This window comes from Lactuca virosa, chromosome 8, assembly GCF_052849685.1.
Source record: "Lactuca virosa cultivar CGN04683 chromosome 8, Lactuca_virosa_CGN04683_v6, whole genome shotgun sequence".
Taxonomy (NCBI): Eukaryota; Viridiplantae; Streptophyta; class Magnoliopsida; order Asterales; family Asteraceae; genus Lactuca; species Lactuca virosa.
In genome coordinates, this window is record NC_136433.1 from 180308448 (window position 1) to 180325600 (window position 17153).

Sequence of the window (17153 nt, forward strand, 5' to 3'; positions counted from 1 at the left end):
GTGTGGCCGATTTCTAGAGTATTAGAGTGCTCTCTCATAAGTTTTCCAAGTTTGTGGTGATTTGTGATTTCCATTTGAGGCATTCACATTATTGGTGCTTGGCTCTCAAACTCCCAAGGAATCAACTCACTAACAAAGGTATGTAATTCTTCTAGTATCTTTTATGTTTAAAAGTACCCCATGTATGCTAGATAGGTTATGAACCTTGCAAAATTATTTTGCATGTATTTTAAACAAACATAGATCCAAGGTTTCTAGGGTTGCATGAACACCTTAGGAGTGTTAGTTTGCTCAAAACCCAACATTTATCTGTATGATATGTTAAGTGTATAATAGGGATTATTTTCCCTGACAAGCGGTCCTTAGGACCGAAGGGTAGGTCAGTACCCCGATATGCCTAATTGTATGCTTATATCTTGTTGTTGTATGCTAGTGGTAGGGGTGGTATAGTCCCCAGTTACCGGTTGAAAGATACCGATGATGATTATCGGTTGAAAGATATTGACGATGGTTACCGGTTGAAAGATACCGATGATATTGTATGGCATGATGATTACCGGTTGAAAGATACCGACGATGATTACCGGTTGAAAGATACTGATGATATTGTATGGTATGTGGTATGATGGGGGAACTCACTAAGCTTTGTGCTTACGGTTTCGGTTTTGGTTTCAGGTACCTCTTCGTCTAAGGGGAAGGAGCCGGCGGCGTAGCATCGCATCACACACACATGATTTCCGCATGGAGTTTTCTGGGATTGTACTCTGATATGTTATTATTTTATGACTTGGGTTTTCAGACATGATGCATGGTTTTATGAGATGATGTGTTTTCACAGTATTTTCTGACGAATGTTTTTATGAGTCAATTAATTAAAAAGAAATTTTTGGACTTGAAAATTGGGATGTTACAAGTTGGTATCAGAGCCCTGGTTTGAGGGATTCGGACACACCCTCGGGGGTGTCTGGACTCAAACTGAGGGGCTAAAAAGTTTTTACAAGGAAAAATGGTTTTCTAAAATCTAAATGGAAGGATTTTAAGAAAGACGAAGTATGTGATGCATGCGACCGGTCGGGCTCAAGTTTTCCCCAAGATACCCATACTTGATATGTTATGCTATATGGTTTTGATTCAGAAAACTGCATGCTAGAATAGGACTAAGGATCTAGGAGGATGCCTTGTGTGCCTGATATATGAGTCTTAGAATTGCATGCTAGTTAGGGCTAAGGGTCTAGGAGGATACCTTATATGCCTGTTGTATGAGCTGTATGCTAGGACTGTTTAGTCAGCAGTAGGATGGCCTGTGTAGGTTATGCCTGATTTGGTTACCCAATGCACGAATGCTGCTTGCTTTGTGCTTTGGGGGTTTTGGCCATCTTCAACTAGCTAAGGAACGGATATGTAGCAGTATCCGCAAGTTAGTTAGGGGGGAGTGGTGGGGACTCCTAGTGCAGCTGATGGCGGAGGGTAGGTCGGAGAGTGCCCTAGGGAAGCCTAGGATGAGGTCAGTGGAAAGGGTATCGGTATAAGGGACTTGGTGAAGTCAAAGCGATCCTCGAGGAAAGTACGGGTAGATGTGGAAGGTAGTATGGGCCCGTACTACTGAAAGCAGAGGACCCGTACTCGAATCAAGGAGGGCCTAGATGGAACCTGGAAACTTGGAAAATGTGCGAGACCTCCGGAAAATATATGTGACCCTAACATTCGTATGTTATTTTCAGAATGGTGGTCATGCGGAATGGAGCAGGAGGTTCATGATCTTGGTCAGGATCGGGCTCGGGCGCAGGATCCAAGAATATGGATGATGGGTTACGCGAGTTCATCGCGTCCGAGATCACGAGGGGTATCCTTGATGCGACGCCGGTTATCTTCGGGTCGATCAAGGAAGGGATCATTGAGCTGATGGAGGATCGCCTCAGGGTGTTCAGGAGTGACATGGCGGCCAGCCAGTCAGGATCGCGCACACTGTCCTTCAATGACTTTCGAGGGAGCGGTGTGCCGGATTTCCATGGGGCGAAGGACTCCATTGCTGCCAAACGATGGATTGCAGACATTGAGTCTACACAGTTGACTAGCTTCTGCCCCGAGGGGTCGAAGGTGAGGTATGCAGCAGGATGCTTGAGAGACAGGGCCAGAGATTGGTGGGAGTCGGTTGCTGACTCTCTGGGAGCCTCGGCTGTTGAGGCTATGACATGGCCGGATTTTGTGACCCGGTTCAGGGCGGAGATTGCGCCATCTGTGGAGCTTTAGTAGCTGGCCAGGGAGTTCTTGGACATGAGACAGACTACGGAGACTGTGGCGGAGATCACCGCCAAGTTCCGCGAGAGGGCATTGCTGGTGCCCCAGTATGCGGGTGATGAGGACATGAGGAGGACCCGTTACCATGATATGTTACGAGCTGACATCCGGGAGCATGTCAGTTTCTCAGCTTGCCCTACCCTGGATTCCATGATTTCTAGGGCTAGGGAGAGGGAGATTGATCTGGAGCACATCCGGAAGAGGAAGGCAGCCGAGGGGCTGACGACGGGGGCTTCGGGGAAGAAGCCCAAGGGATCCGATGGTAGCCGAAAGGCCAGTCAGGGCAGGACCGTTGTGGGAAATGCGGTCGGTCACACGTGGGAGCTTGTCGCACTGGGTCGGGTTCAGGCTGCTATAAGTGTGGCAAGGTTGGGCATTTTGGCAGAGATTACACTGCACCTGCTCCTGCGATTCAGATAGCAGACCTGATTTGCTTTCATTGCAATCAGAAGGGCCATAAAAAGGCCAGTTGCCCCAGATTGACAGCAGCAGCGACGCCGACTCCAGCGACAGCACGGGTTGTGGATGGCCGGAAGGCCAAGTTGGAGGCTCCAGTGGTTCGGAGCCGAGCATTTCAGCTGACAGCCGAGGAGGCACGCGCTGCAACCGATGTGGTGACGGGTATGATTTCTTATTTTTATGCTTTTATGCTATGTCGCTGTGAATTTGATATATTATGTGCCTTGCTTAGGATCGTTCCATGTGAACGGTATGCCAGTTCAGGTGTTGTTTGATTCGGGTGCCATCCGATCATTTGTCTCTCTTGTGCTTAGCAAGAAGTTTCTAGAGTCTTCGGGCATGTTGGATTACCCTCTAGAGGTCGAGATTGCGGACGACCGGTCGGTACGGGCGTCAGAGGTCTACCGGGATTGTGTTTTAAGGCTGTTCGAGGAACGTTACCTGGTGGACTTGGTTCCCATACCTTTGCGTGGGAACAAGGTTATTATTGGTATGGATTGGCTGAGCCCCAATGGGGCAGTGATTGACTGCGCGCAGCAGTCAGTACGGATTAGGACCCCTAGTGGGGGAGAGCTGGTGGTTCAGGGCGAAAGGCCACAGCGAGGACCAGCTTTATGTTCGGCAGCGAGGGCTAGGCGCTACCTCCAGCAGGGTTGCGCAGGTTATGTCGGCTATGTTATGGATACCCGGGAGGCGGGTAGGGCGACGGTGGGCGATGTGCCCGTGGTACGAGAGTTTGCGAACGTATTCCCTGAGGAGTTGCCTGGAATACCTCCGGAGCGACAGGTGGAGTTCAGGATCGACCTAGTCCCTGGTGCGGCTCCGATTGCCACGGAACCGTATCGGTTGGCTCCTCCTGAGATGCAGGAGTTGTGTACACAGCTGCAGGAGCTGTTAGACAAGGGATTCATTAGACCGAGTAGTTCTCTCTGGGGATCCCCGATTCTGTTTGTGAAGAAGAAGGACGGGTCGCATCGGATGTGTATAGATTATCGGGAGCTAAATAAGGTAACGGTGAAGAACCGTTACCCACTCCTGAGGATTGATGACCTCTTTGACCAGCTACAGGGAGCATCTTGGTTCTCCAAGATTGATTTGCGATCAGGGTATCATCAGATGAGGGCCAGAGAGGAGGATGTATAGAAAACTGCGTTACGGACGCGCTATGGCCACTATGAGTTTGTGGTGATGCCTTTCGGGCTCACCAATGCTCCTGCCACGTTCATGGACCTCATGAACCGCGTGTGTAGACCGATGTTAGACCGGTCTGTGATAGTGTTTATTGATGATATCTTGGTTTACTCCAAGACGCGAGAGCAGCATGAGGAGCATCTGTGAGAGGTTCTAGAGACTTTGAGAAGGGAGAGCTTGTATGCTAAGTTCTCTAAGTGTGAGTTCTGGTTGCGCGAGGTGTAGTTTCTCGGGCACCTTGTCAACCAGAATGGGATATCGGTGGACCCGGCCAAGGTTGAGGCCGTGATGAGGTGGGAAGTCCCGAGGTCTCCATCTGAGATTCAGAGCTTTCTCGGATTGGCAGGCTACTACCGGAGATTCATTCAGGACTTCTCCAAGATAGTCGTGCCCCTGACCAGGCTGACGAGGAAAGCCGTGGTCTTTCGTTGGGGGCCTGAGGAGCAGGCCGCATTCGAGACACTGAGATAGAAATTGTGCGAGGCGCCAATCTTAGCCCTGCCAGAGGGCATGGAGGATTTTGTTGTATACTTTGATGCGTCCATCTCAGGTTTGGGCGCAGTATTGATGCAGGGAGAGCATGTCATTGCTTACGCTTCAAGGCAGCTGAAGCCTCACGAGGCGAACTACCCGACGCATGATTTAGAGCTGGGGGATGTGGTGTTCGCCCTCAAGATTTGACGTCATTACCTCTATGGTGTTCGTTGTACCATCTACACGGACCATAAAAGCCTGAGGTATCTCATTGACCAGCCGAATCTGAACATGAGGCAGCGTCGGTGGTTGGACGTGGTGAAGGATTACGATTGCGAGATCCTTTACCACCCGGGGAAGGCCAATGTGGTGGTCGACGCGCTTAGACGCAAGGCAGCGCCGATCAGGGATATCTGTCTGAGGATGACAGTGGTGACTCCGCTGTTGGAGCATATTCGGGAGGCCCAACAGGAGGCCATGAAGGAGGAACATCGGAAGAGCGAGCGGATTATGGGGCAGGTTTCCTCCTTTGACTATGATATCCGAGGGTTATTGACTCTTTACCATAGGGTGTGGGTCCCTTATCATGGAGGCGTGCGCCAGATCCTGATGGAGGAGGCACACAAATCCAGATTTTCTATCCATCCTGGAGCGACGAAGATGTATAGAGATCTTCGTCCTGATTATTGGTGGCCCTGCATGAAGCGGGACGTAGCATGGTATGTGGAGCGGTGCTTGACCTGCAGGAAGGTCAAGGCCGAGCACCAGAGGCCACACAGCAAGATACATCCGTTGGATATCCCGCTGTGGAAATGGGAAGACATTACGATGGATTTTATCACAAAGCTTCCCAGGACCGCACGGGGAGTGGATTCGATTTGGGTCATCGTCGATCGATTGACCAAGAGCGCCCATTTTATCCCGATTCGGGAAAGTATTTCGGCCGAAAGGTTGGCCGATATCTATATCAGGGAGGTAGTGGTGCGGCACGGGGTGCCAGTATCAGTGATTTCGGACAGGGATGTGCAGTTCACTTCCAGGTTTTGGAAGAAGTTTCATGACGAACTGGGTACTCGTCTGCATTTTAGCACCGCCTTTCACCCGCAGACGGATGGTCAGAGCGAGCGGACCATCCAGACATTAGAGGATATGTTGCGGGCATGTGTTTTAGACTTCGGGGGTAGCTGGGATACCTACCTTCCGTTGGCGGAGTTTTCGTATAATAATAGCTATCATACGAGTATTGACCGTCCTCCCTTCGATATGTTATACGGGAGGAAGTGCAGAACCCCGATATGTTGGGGTGAGGTTGTCTAGAGGGTCATGGGGAGCACCGAAGTGGTGCTCAAGACGACAGAGAGGATTCAGCAGGTTCGGAGCAGACTTCAGACTGCTCAGAGTCGGCAGAAAAGTTATGCCGACAAGCGCCGATCGGACCTAGAGTTTCAGGTCGGGGATATGGTTCTCCTGAGGGTGTTGCCATGGAAGGGCGTCATCCGATTCAGGAAACGGGGCAAGTTGGGTCCCAGGTATATTGGAACCTTCAGGGTTATAGCCCGGGTGGGCAAGGTGGCATATAGGTTGGATCTGCCAGCCGAACTCTGTCAGATTCATAGCACTTTTCATGTCTCCCAGCTACGGAAGTGTTTGGTGGACGACTCGGCAGTGGTACCATTAGAGGATATTCAGGTCGATGACAGCCTGAATTACATTGAGCGGCCTGTAGCGATTCTCGACCGGAAGTCAAAGGATCTGAGGAACAAGACGGTAGAGCTCGTGAAGGTGCAATGGCAGCACCGGAAGGGCTCGGAATGGACCTGGGAGCCGGTGGATGAGATAATAGAGCATTACCCAGAGCTATTCCAGGATCGAGCAGCAGACTTCGAGGACGAAGTCTAAAATAAGTGGGGGAGATTTGTAGCACCTGGTTCCTGGTATGTATTTCAATTAAGTAATTTTGCATTTTTGGCCTTCGACTCAGCGAGTTGAAGGCCCAACTCGCCGAGTAGAAGCGGGATGAGACGCGGGATTTAAGTGATGGACTCGTCGAGTCGGGTCCCGGACTCGACAAGTAGGCTCTGACTGGACAAAACCCTAATCTGAGGGTTTGCACCCTATTTAAACAACCTTATACAGCCTCCCTCGCCCCTTTATGCTCCCAGAAACCCTCCATAGCAAACCTTAGCCGAGTGTGTGAAGATCTTAAGGCATTTGTGGTGATTTTGGTGGTTTTGTTCACAAGGAAGAAGGAAGAGCATAGAAGGATCAAGAGGAAACTGAAGGATTCGAGTTTGGTTCATAATTTACAGTATTTGAGAGGTATAAAGTATGTACCTTGCTCTTTCATTTGATAGATCCCTTTTTGGGGAGATTTAGGGCTTTTATAAGCCATTATTGGTAACCAACCATGATTGCAAACATGGTTGGTGGTTGAGGCTTTGGAATCAGGTCTTTAAAGGGGTCACAAGACAGATTTGGGTTGCTTTTGCACCCAAGGAAGGCCCCATGCAACACTAGAGCCATTTTAGAGCCTTTTTGGCTCAAAAGTCCCATGCATGCACGTAAAGTTCGTAACTTTACGTGCTAGATCGAGCTTAGGGGCTTGGATCTATCATTTGGTCAAGTGTTGTACATCAGAAATCGAGGATTTAGGGTGTGGATGTTATCGACTCGGCGAGTCCGTTCTTGGGACTCGACGAGTCCAAGGCTTTGAGTCCCATATCTGTTGAGGGTCAAAAGAACTCAGATGGGTGTTAGAAGGGTTGTAGCAGGACAGAAAGAGTGATCCAACGCATTGGACTTATATTTAGACCTGGAGTTCATGGGACTCGACGAGTGCTAGAACAGACTCGGCGAGTCCAAGGCAATCTCCTTATGTTTGAAGATGAACTCGACGAGTTGTTCATACAACTCGGCGAGTCAAGGTCAGTACTTGTTCATCAGTTAAAGGTGAACTCGGCGAGTGTTCATCCGACTCGGCGAGTCGGATAAGGTTCATTGATGTTCGTAAGGAAGGGGAACTCGTCGAGTCATTGCCAAACTCGACGAGTCGAGTCGTGGATAAGGTCAAGTAAAGGGAAGGGACTCGACGAGTTGACGGCCCAACTCGGCGAGTCGGGTCAACTGGAAGTTGACTTTGACTTGGACTTGGTTAGGGGTAAAATGGTCATTTTACCCTAAGAGTAGATACCAGTTTCTAACTGAGTGTTTTGTGCGGATTGTAGCCGAAGGATTTCCGGAGCAGCAGCGGACAGAGGTTTCCCGCACAGATTATCAGCAGCTACTCGTACGAGGTGAGTTACCTTTCAGTAGGGGTGGGTCTAAGGCCACAATGCCGGCCCACCAAAGAGGGATATTTAGAAGATGATTGTCTTTGTGATAATTATCTTGGTCTGGTTACGTGCTTTGGTCATGAGTTTATCTGTATGATATGTTACGTGTATAATAGGGATTAGTTTCCCTGACAAGCGGTCCTTAGGACCGAAGGGTAGGTCAGTACCCGGATATGCCTGACTGTATGCTTATATCTTGTTGTTGTATGCTAGTGGTAGGGGGTGGAATAGTCCCCAGTTACCGGTTGAAAGATACCGATGACAGCTACTGGTTGAAAGATACTGATGATGATTACCGGTTGAAAGATACCGACGATGATTACCGGTTGAAAGATACCGATGATATTGTATGGCATGATGATTACCGGTTGAAAGATACCGACGATGATTACCGGTTGAAAGATACCGAAGATGATTACCGGTTGAAAGATACCGATGATATTGTATGGTATGTGGTATGATGGGGGAACTCACTAAGCTTTGTGCTTACGGTTTCGGTTTTGGTTTCAGGCACCTCTTCGTCTAAAGGGAAGGAGTCGGCGGCGTAGCATCGCATCACACACACACACACATGATTTCCGCATGGAGTTTTCTGAGATTGTACTCTGATATGTTATTATTTTATGACTTGGGTTTTCAGACATGATGCATGGTTTTATGAGATGATGTGTTTTCACAATATTTTCTTACGAATGTTTTTATGAGTCAATTAATTAAAAAGAAATTTTTGGACTTGAAAATTGGGATGTTACAATATATTAATTTGTTTAAAGATTTTTATTAATAATTTAGGTTCCCCGATTAATCTCTTACTAATTCCCGCCTAGTCCGATTAATCGCTTATCGCCAGTCGACCGCCCAGCTACCGTCGAACGATTTTCACAACCTTGCATTTAGGATATGCATCGAGTAAATTATGAAAACCAATTGTGTCATTTAGTATACTCGTTATTTTAATTACAAAAATTGTTTGTTTCATTTAGGATATGCATTACGTAAATTAGGAAAATCGTTTGTTTTATATAGGATATGCATTATGTAAATTAAGAAAATTGTTTGTTTCATTTAGGAGATGAATAGAGTAAATTACGAAAACCGTTTGTTTCATTTAGAATATGCAATATGTACATTACAAAATCGTTTGCTTCATTTAGGATACGCATTATGAAAATTACGAAAATCGTTTGTTTAGGATATGCATCAAGTAAATTATGAAAATCGTTTGTTGCATTTAATATATGCATTGAGTAAATTACGAAAATTGTTTGTTTCATTTAGGATATGCATTATGTAAATTATGAAAATCGTTTGTTTCATTCAAGATATGCATCGAGTAAATTACGAAAATTGTTTGTTTCATTTAGGATATTTTGTTTTGACGTGTTTTTCTTTTTTTCTTTTTTTCTTTTTTTTTAAATTGTATTAAAGTTAATATTTTTTTTGTGTGGTGTCACACCCCCGGCCGGCGGCGGAAACACCGGGCAGTATAACTTCATTCCTTGTATCACAGTTATATAACATATATTGAACAATACAAAAGAGTTTTTATAATCTACATACCTTTATTGATGATAGAACATTACGTTATTCTTGTTTCCTAGTATTTACTATTTCACATGTCCTAACAGATATATATCCCATATGAACAGAAAGAATAATAGTAAAACTTCTCTTGTTCAAGAAACATTCAGCTTATCAAGTTCCTGAAAACACATGCGTTCTGAAAATACGTCAACATAAAGTTGGTGAGTCCACAGTTTTTGACTATGAGTGAAAATAGTACTTTTTCCTAAGTTGGAAAAGTATATAACATAGTTTGAAAATATTATTCTGGCTCATACTTGTTTCTAACATATAGTATATATCCTAGGTATGTTGCTTTACTTACTAAATAAGTAGTATAGCTATAAGTTTCATATACTATGAATATAAGTGTTTGTAATCCCATACAAATGAAGGTTACTACGGATAAATCTTATTTCAATTCTATACGAGTAAAAACTGCTACGTATAAATCTAATTTCAATTCTATATGAGTATGTAGGCTAGGTATAATTGTCTACTTAATATACAAGTAGTATACCTACTAGTTTCTTGTACCTAGAGTATAAGTGTTGGGAAACTTATACTTAACATTCATAATTGTATATCGACAAAGTATAATGCTTTTTAAAGTTGTGCTGCCATGAGTCCATAGCCGCAGCAATATGACATAGAAGACCTCTGATTAATGTTACATAGGATCACACCTTGTAGTAGGTTTTGTACGCTTTATCGAAGTCGGAATGGAGTAAATTGGGCAAGTTCGTCACCTAAAAAATGTTGGGTTGTAGCTAACAACCACGGGTGGGGTTGTCAACCCGTATAGTTCCATACAAGACTTTCGTGCTCACACGGGATTAGCGGTTACAGGTCAGAGGATTTCCAATCTTAGTTGATTAATAAGGTAGCTCATGTAGACTTTGTTGGGTTCCTATGGTTCTAATAGTGAAAGCATATTTATGTCTAAAACCCTAAGTTATTAGACTATGCTTTAAACGTTACTCCTAATTTCTATAATACATAGGCAGTACAACAGCTATAACTTGAAGTAAAACCAGGTTTTATTTAACATAAAACCAATAATAACAACATACTTAACAAGTATATATATATCTCCGCATATAACTTCAGGGCTATACTAGTAACATACCAGGTTTTATATAACATAAAACCACTAATAAAAAAATACTTAACAATTAGTATATAGAACTCTCGAATATCGTTCAGGGGCTATATCTGTAACGTCCGGGATTTATCAGATCAAAGAGTTTGAAGAAGGATCAAGGACTTGAAGAGAGCTTGTAGATCCAGGAGATTAGCATCTTTTCTGACTCATTTGAGGTATCAAGTTTCAAACTTGACCATTGCATGCCTAGTTGTAGTTTTGGGGTGTTTTATGTGATATTTTGACTCCATAGTCGAGGTTTCTTGTGTTCTAGTAGTTCCAGCCCAACAGAGTTGTCCTTTTGAGCTCTTGGAAACATTTAGAGTCATAAAAATCAGGCCTTGATGGTTAAGCCACAACCATGCAAGTGTTAGATGGTCACAAAGTGTGTTTAAGGACTTAAATCATGTCTTAACCCCCATCGATGCATGCAAAGACATAAAGTTTGTAACTTTATGGTTTAGGACGTCTTAAAGGATTTAGATCTATGTTTTGGATGTTAGGACTTAATGGATTAAGTTACAAAAAGAGTTCTAAGGAAACTGGCTAGTACGTTACGCGTACTGGGTCAATTTCCCGCTTCTGGTCAAAGCTAGCGTACGTCGGGCGTACGTGTCAGGTACGCCGCGTGTACGCCGCGTGTACGCATACAAAATGATTAATGTGGTTTTTGGGCCTTGGGTGATTGGGCTAGGATTTTTTGGGCCTCATAGCCCACTGTGGAGTAAGGCCTCTGGGCCTAAGAATGAGATTTACGGTATTGGGCATTTTGGGCCTTATTGGGCCTTAAAGCTTAAAGTAATGGACTTGGGCCTTAAATTGATTATGGATTGGACCTTGGGGGAAAAGGCCCATTAGGGCAAGGACTAGGGGACCTTGCCTTGGGACATGAATTAGAAGTTGGGCCATAAGAGAGTTATACTTGGACCCAATAACTAACTAGGGGACTTGTTATGCTTTAGGGAGAGGAGTCCTGAGCCATCTGAGGAGCACGATTTTGGCACGCAGTTGAGGTGAGTTACATTCCCGGTAAGAGTGTGTCGAAGGCACCAATGCCGGCCCACTAGTAGTTGTCACAGTAAAGATAATTGTCTTTGTGATAATTGTCTGGTATGTCACTATCTGTTGAGATTTATGTGCTTGTATGCTATGTTATTACGTGGTAGTGGTAGGGGTGAAATAGTCCCCGTAACCGGTCGAAATGATCGAAGGGGTAGGCCAACACCCAGATATGCTAGGAAGTATGTGATTTATATGTATATGCTAGGATATTATGTGGTAGTGGTAGGGGTGAAATAGTCCCCGTAACCAGTTGAAAGAGACCGAAGGGGTAGGCCAGCACCCATATATGCTAGGCGGTTATCGGTTGAAAGAGACCGAAGGGGTAGGCCAGAACCCGGATATGCTAGGCAGTATGTTTATTGTATAGTATTTGGTATGATGGGGGAACTCACCGTGACAACCCGAAATTTCTATCTTGTAAAGCCATTCAATTCAATCAAAGGTCAGACTAGTTTCTGTTACCTTTTAGCCGTGATAAGGGTTATTCTAGAAGTTTTTAAGCCTTGTACACATAGGACTTAATGCTATGTATTGTGAGTAACGAATTTATGGGTTTCAAATTGAGCCAAAAACATCCATCAAGGGCTGTTTACAGCCCAAGTTGGGTTTACAGTCGTAAACCCAAGCTTGGCCATAAACCCCTTCCTACTAGTATATGAAGGGTTTTGAGCATTCTAACACTCCTATGGTGTACATGCAACCCTATAAACCTTGGATCTATGTTTCTCTATTATACATGCAAATATTCAATATTCCAAGTTTTTAATCTTAACTAGCATAATATGAAGCAACTATACCACAAAAGCCTAGTTAGATGACATACCTTTTGATGGACCTTGAAGTCTTGAACTTTAAGAGCTTAGCCCGAATAGTGTGGAAGCGTCAAGTGGAATCACAAATCACCAAAAACACCTTGGAAAGCTTGAGAGAATAGTTACCACATACAAATCAGCCCACTCTTGTATCCTCACACACTAGTGCCAATTTCAAGTGCCAAGGACCTCTTTATATAGTATGGAGGATTAGGGTTACATTCATGTAAACCCTAATACCCATGACCTTTCATTTCCATAGGATCCATGGGTTAAACACTCCATGGACTATCCATGAAAGCTTAGCCCATCCTATATGAACTTGGCCCATTATATATATATATATATATATATATATATATATATATATATATATATATATATATATATATATATATATATATATATATATATATATATATATATATATATATATATATATAGATATATATATATATATATATATATAAGAGTCCATATTTAATTAGTTCCTTTTTTATCACTAAATTAATTCTAAATTAATTCTTGATCAATACTAATTAAATAATATGATTCCATATTAATATATTAGAACTTATAATATATTAATATAAATCATAAACATACTATTCTCAAAAGACTATCCATATAAATTGTTCCAGTGAACTGCAACCCAAATGGACCATGCCAAGTCGGGTCAAGTACATACCAATTATAGTTATGGGCTTAGACGCTAATCCAATAGTCTCCCACTTGGATAAGTCTAAAACTATTATTGCGTATGACTCCAAAACCCAACTAGCAATCGTAGCTCTTAAAGCCGCTGTCGAACTCTGACCTTAGTCAATGACTTGTCCATTAGATAAGAGATCATATATTCCTCCATTCTAGATATCATATGTACTGAGACATAGATTGTAATAATTCTATCTGTCCATTTGTTGTTTCCCGATTTCCGATTTATGACGACCGACTAATTGAACAAATCAAATCAGTCTAGGCTTGGCCCAGCACTTAGGAGTGTCATCACTAAATCATCGAGGGGGCCACAGATATCGCTTTTATCCCTACAAGGGTAAAAGGAATGGATAAACTTCGACTCATATGCTTGTTCTACTACTTGTTGAATTATACACAAAGGTATGTTTTATAACATTGAGTTACCAATGCGTTTTCGTACAATGAATGTATAACCAACTCATAGGCAACAACTCATATCTATAGGTTTGAAGAATATAAGATATTATCGTCTTATGATCACTCGTGATAAAATCCATGAAGTTAGTCAAATGAGCGTGGGTTTAATCCAATACTCATAACTTATGAGCACTCATGAATATTGTAGCAACTCTTGCTATGTCCAATACCTTAGACATCTTTAAACCAACTTCATGACAGTCTTGCCTTAATACCTACTTCCAACGTATTGATTACACATTATTCATTGTATAATGTTTCAAATTTATCAACTTAATACTTGAATTAAAACAATAGTTGTCCCATGCTCCAAGCATGTACACTATGTTTTTCTGAACACTAGTCATGCCATACACCAAGTATGCACACTATGTTTGTCTATGATCTTTACTTTGTGGAATAGATCGATTGAACATAATTCCAATGATTCTCATTTCACAATCCCAAATCCTTACCGCAAATGCAAGAATTCCAGATTCCTGCCATTTACCGAAATCTGTTAGATTTTAAACTTATATGCACTGATCCTCTGTAATGATTATACACAAAGTCACAAAGACTTGTCAACCGACATAATAGAGTATTCCAATGGAGATCAACTCCATGGAAACGAAGTCTCATATTCAAAGTACATTGTTTTTTAACATCCTTCTTGCATTAAGCTTTCTAATCTTACATAGATTGAATAATTTCCACCCATGGAGACATTTCTATATTCCCATTTTGACTATCACTTCTGAACAAGAGTTGCCTCTTTTTCAGAATATGTCAATATGGTCCTCTCCAAAAAATTTACACCATACTTCCAACTGTCCCTGAGCAACCAATCTTTGGTAAACCTTAGATTGTCCTCGACAATTGCTTAATCACTTTAGTCACATGCAGTTCTAGTACTTGTTTCCCTCTTAATGCCATCGACATTTGGAAAAATTTATAACAGATTAATATTATAGCACATGCAATCGATCCTATATCCGAAGTATATGGGACACGATTCATGATGTCTCACATAAAGAGATGATACTAGACCAATCTTTTGCTATAATATTTTTATTTCTATTTGTCATGTTCTCATAATTCAGATTATGAAAGGGGATGCCGTAATCACAATCGAATTTTAGAACGCAAATAATGTTCCCATATATAGAATTTCCTTATGTTGAACCATTCCAACATAACATTCATATATATACTTGACTAAATTTGATTAAAATCTCACGATCTAAGCTTTTAGATTTGAAATGAAGTATAACTTCCTCTCCCTTAATTATAGCAAAACAACTTATTCCCAATTGAAACTTTTGTTTTCTATAATTAAAATTGCTTACTTGCCACACTTATTATAATTATCATGCTCCCACTAACATGATGATTATTAGCATAACACTTATGCTCCCACTAGCTTTGACATGTACTCAGAAATCAACTGGACTTCTAGAAATCAATACTTTATTGACTTTATTACCAAAGTTCAAATTTCTGATACGAGATGCTTTGATAAAACTTTATCAAAATCATACACATTTACTTAGATAGCACACATGTGTGTCTAAACAATTTCAGAACTATGAAAAGGGATGCCGTAATCATAGTCTCAATTTTTTAGACCTTTGCCATTCCTCACAAGTCCATGTTAGTGTGTCGGTTAACGACACACGCTCCACTAACGACTTTGAGAATGCAAATACCACAATTGCTATCTACTTAAAACCTCTTAGTGAAAGCGTTTCCTCACCATCATTTTCATGAATCGGAGAGAAACCTTATGACACTTAGATTTTATGGTGTATGTGTTCCTATCCATGTGAATTTTGTCAAAACCATAATCACAAGACACAGCTAGTGACAAATTCATATGGACTGAACTTGTGCAGTCTTAACTTATTGCCACCTGGCAGCACAAGGGCCTGCCATTGTTTCCAAGTTGTTATGCAACCAATTAAGAACTCTCAGAACTCATATGCAAAGCCAACTTTAACTAGAATGGGCACAAAAATAGGAATATGTCAACACGATAGATTATAGACCTCAAGTCATGTGCTAGTGATAAACTACGGGTTTTATTCTTGATTAGACTCTTTCAAGATCTTTTAGACTCCCACTATCCTCTTGACATATAAGACTCTCTTGCCAAGACCCATTCTTTGACAAACAAATATTCAAGAGATAGTGCGGATTCTTATCAAGACAAACACTTCACACAATTGGCCTAAGTTGGTCTCTGTTTTATCCAAAACATCACAACTTTCCAATTTCAAATGTACAAGAGTAGGACACATTTTACTCTAACATTTGATAAGTGTTAATAAACCTTATTGAAGATATGTCACTCAAATTACAATCTTGGAGTATGACTCTAAGACTTGTTTTGGAACTAAGTATGATTCATCTTTTGATTTAACCAATTCAACAATTCATGATTCCTCTTCTTAGTCAAACAAATGCACTAAGATGTTCTTAGAGAATCAATTGTGATATGGTTTCATAATCATTAAGATGATCATAAAACATGATACTAAAGTACTCTCCCATCTTTTCAGATTTGAGAAACTTTTATCTTTTTGCCAAATTTGATTCTTCTCATTCGTTCTGCCATACATTGAAACTTTTCCAATGTTTCAGAATTATACTTAAACTTGTAAGTATAACCATATTTACCGAACTTTAGTAAATCATGACGAATAATCTTATCGATCTTTGTGGTGGACTTGACCAGTGCACAAGAATGTGTACTCGATCCCTTAGTCCTTCTCTTGACTCACATATACATGTGAACAAGGAACTAGTCTTAATTTTCCAAAGATGAAAATTCTCATTCACCATACAATACAACTTGCATAATTCCAAGTTTCTATCCAACTGAAACTTGGTTGATGAGAATCTATCCTTATTTGGTAAATTCTGACAGTACCACAAACGAAAGAATCAAATCCATTTTCCAATGTTGCTATCAATGGACTCATATAAACAACAAATTTTTCACAAATGCCACTGTAAGGATATTTAAAATAAATAAAAACGAAACTTTTATTTTATTTAAAACTTGCGGAAAAACATATCCTTACAATGCAAATGCATATGAAAACTATGTTGTTATCTATTCCTAAGCAATCTATCACAATTCTTAAGTAGCAGCTCAAAAATTCTGATCACCGAACCATGCGATCGAAATCCATCTTCGCGATCAAAATCAACTTACTCTTCTTTAAGCTTCCTCTCTTTTCTTTAAGTCTTAAAACTTCAACATGTGACCCAATCACATCATGTAATAAGAATATCCAAATAGGAACTTAATAGAGTTAGATAGTGGACTTACCAGAAGTAGAATCAAACTTTTTGACTTGACCAACCTTATGATCTTTCAGGTAAATAGGGCAGCTTCGCAACCAATGCCCCTTCCTTTGGCAATATAAGCATATGGACTCTTTGGTAATTGTACATGAGACTGTGTCAGACTTAGCCTTTCTCTTTACCATTTGGTCAAACGAGTTGACTATGGCTGATCCTTTTCCAATGGGAAGAGAAAGCTTTTCTGGATTTCCAATGTTACCATTATCAATGTCCATGGAAGTTTGGGAAGTCGATCTTCCAATCAAAATTTCTTTACCCGTGCTCCAAATCATTGCTGATTTAGCAGCATCA